Source organism: Triticum dicoccoides, chromosome 7A, assembly GCF_002162155.2.
Source record: "Triticum dicoccoides isolate Atlit2015 ecotype Zavitan chromosome 7A, WEW_v2.0, whole genome shotgun sequence".
Classification (NCBI taxonomy): domain Eukaryota; kingdom Viridiplantae; phylum Streptophyta; class Magnoliopsida; order Poales; family Poaceae; genus Triticum; species Triticum dicoccoides.
Window position 1 is genome coordinate 715262527 of NC_041392.1, and position 2889 is coordinate 715265415.

Here is a 2889-nt window from a genome sequence, read left to right on the forward strand (position 1 = left end):
GCAGCTTGCATCAATGACACAATCTTGGTCCTCATTCCCAAGGTAAAAACCCTACTCTCCTCAAACAGTTCAGACCGATCAGTCTGTGCAATGTCCTCTACAAGATCGCGTCCAAGGTAATATCCAACCGACTCAAGCAAATACTTCCTGATATTATCTCACCAGAGCAGTCAACTTTTGTTCCAGGCAGATTGATCACAGATAACATCATAACAGCTTATGAGTGCTTGCATTTTATGAAAAGGAACAAAGCCAAAAAACACCAGTCCCGTGCCCTCAAGTTAGACATGATGAAGGCCTATGACAGAGTTGAATGGCCCTATCTCCAGGCAATAATGTTGAAGCTGGGTTTCACTCCCAGGTGGGTGGACATTGTTATGAGCATGGTATCTTCAGTGAAATTTTCTGTCTTGTTCAATGGTAAAAGGCTTGAGGAGTTTAGTCCGTCACGTGGTATTCGACAAGGGGACCCGATATCTTCATACTTGTTCTTGTTAGCAGCAGAGGGCCTTTCGTGCCTGTTAAAATCACAAAGAGAGTCATCCAACCTAGGTGGGATCCAAGTGGCACCTACGGCGCCACTAGTTAACCACTTATTATTCGCTGATGACAGCCTGCTGTTCTTCAAGGCTAACGGTGTGGGGGCTACCGAGGTGAACCAAGTCCTGGATATTTACTGCACGGCCACAGGTCAGCGGATAAATTTTGACAAGTCATCTATTTTCTTCAGTAAAGGTGTCCCCGAGGTGGTTCGCAATGACATTAAGAATATCTTGAATGTCCCTAACGAAACCTTGAATGAGAAATACTTAGGTATGCCCACAGATGTGGGAGCCTCAAAAAATGGCGTGTTCAAATATTTGAAGGACAGATTGTGGAATAAGATTCAAGGCTGGGTTGAGAGGACGATGTCCTCTGCGGGCAAGGAGGTTTTGGTCAAAGCGGTGGCTCAAGCAATACATGTCTTCTCCATGTCATGCTTCAAATTGCCAAGGGGCCTTTGCGAGCATCTGAACACGTTGATTAGGAAGTTTTGGTGGGGAAGCAAGAACGGCCAGCGCAAACCACACTGGGTCTCCTGGCAGGCTATGACTCAACCAAAAAGCATGGGAGGCCTTGGCTTTAAGGATTTCGAGCTGTTTAATCTTGCTATGTTGGCTCGTCAGGTTTGGCGTATGTTACAGGATCCCGACTCCCTCAGTGCGCGTATATTGAAGAGTGTTTATTTCCTAAATTCCAGTATCCTTGAAGCTTCACTTGGGAGTCACCCGAGTCAGGTCTGGAGAGCCCTAGTGGAGGGGCGAGATATCTTAAAGTTGGGCTTAATCAAGCGCATTGGCAATGGAGAGAGCACGGACATTTGGACAGAAAACTGGCTCCCACATCCAGAGATGATGAGACCATATGGATCTCTAGCAGCGGCACCACCAGTCACGGTTTCGGAACTGATAGATCACACAAATGCAACATGGAACAGGACATTGATCAACTCCACATTCCTTGCTTTTGACGCTAAATTAATACTCAGTATACCGTTGCCCACGACACCCATGCACGACTTCTGGGGCTGGGCTCATGAGCGCTCGGGCCAGTTTACTGTGCGGTCAGCATACAATATGCTCGTGGCGACGATGCAGCGAAGAGAAGCTTGGTTATATGGTGCATCGGGATCCTCATCTTCGCATGCGGAGTCCAGCTCTTGGAAGTCTCTCTGGAAGACGGAGGTGCCTTTGAAGGTTCGAATGTTTTTATGGCGGCTTGCGAAACAATCACTGCCAACTGAAGATGTGAGGGCACACCGGAATATGTCGACGACGAGCACATGTGGATTTTGCGGCGCTCCGGACTCCTGGCGACACTCTTTGCTTGAGTGTACTGTCTCGAGATGTACTTGGGCGCTTCTGGACGAGGAGTTAGGCTGCGACATTGTTGCTACAAGTGAGAACCGAGCCAAGAGCTGGCTCTTCAATCTGCTGGGGTCCCTCTCGCACGAGTAGTTCACCTTGGTGGCAGTGACGCTTTGGGCTGTCTGGACATCTAGGAGGAAAGCTATACATGAAGGAATTTTTCAGACTCCACATGCAATATCGGCCTTCGTAACTAGGTACATTAAAGATCTTGATGTGCTTAGAAAGCCCAAGAAACATAGTCGGACCACGACTGGGAACACAAGGGCAGCGAGACCGAGGGCACCCCCGGCAAACAATGCAAAGATCCATGTAGATGCGGGCACCCGGTCGGAGAGAGGAGGGTCAGCAGTTGCTATATGCAGAGATGGCCAGGGTCTTTACTTGGGCAGCTCAGCGCTCGTCATTGCAGGTGTATGGGATGCACCAACGCTGGAAGCCATAGCATGTCGTGAAGCCGTGGCGTTGGCAGAAGACCTCAACCAACATAACTACATCGTGGCATCCGATTGCAAGCAAGTTGTTGACGATCTAGCCAAGGAAAGCCAAGGAGCATATGGTGCTGTAGTCAGAGAGATTAGACATAGAGTTTCACCCACTAGCAAGTTTATTTTTGAAGGTCGTGCGGCGAATGTCAAAGCCCACAAGTTAGCTAAATATGCTTTGTCTTTACTCCCAGGGCGTCATGTGTGGCTTGGCCAGCCACATGACCAAACTTATATCCCATTCTCTGTGGATTTTGAGTAATCTGTCTTTTAGGTATTTGATGAAGGCGCCACTACAAATAAAGCCCAGCAGAACCGAGAAAATAAAGCCCAACAGCCCACGGCCGCGTCCTCCGCTCCGCCTGCTCCAACCCTCGCCGCCGCTCTACTGAACCCCCACCCCCTCCCCTCCCCTCCCGCCGCCCTAAACCCATCAAACTCCCCCCCTCCGACCGCGCCGCCTCTCACGCCGCCGCCCTCGCCCACTCCGCCTCCAC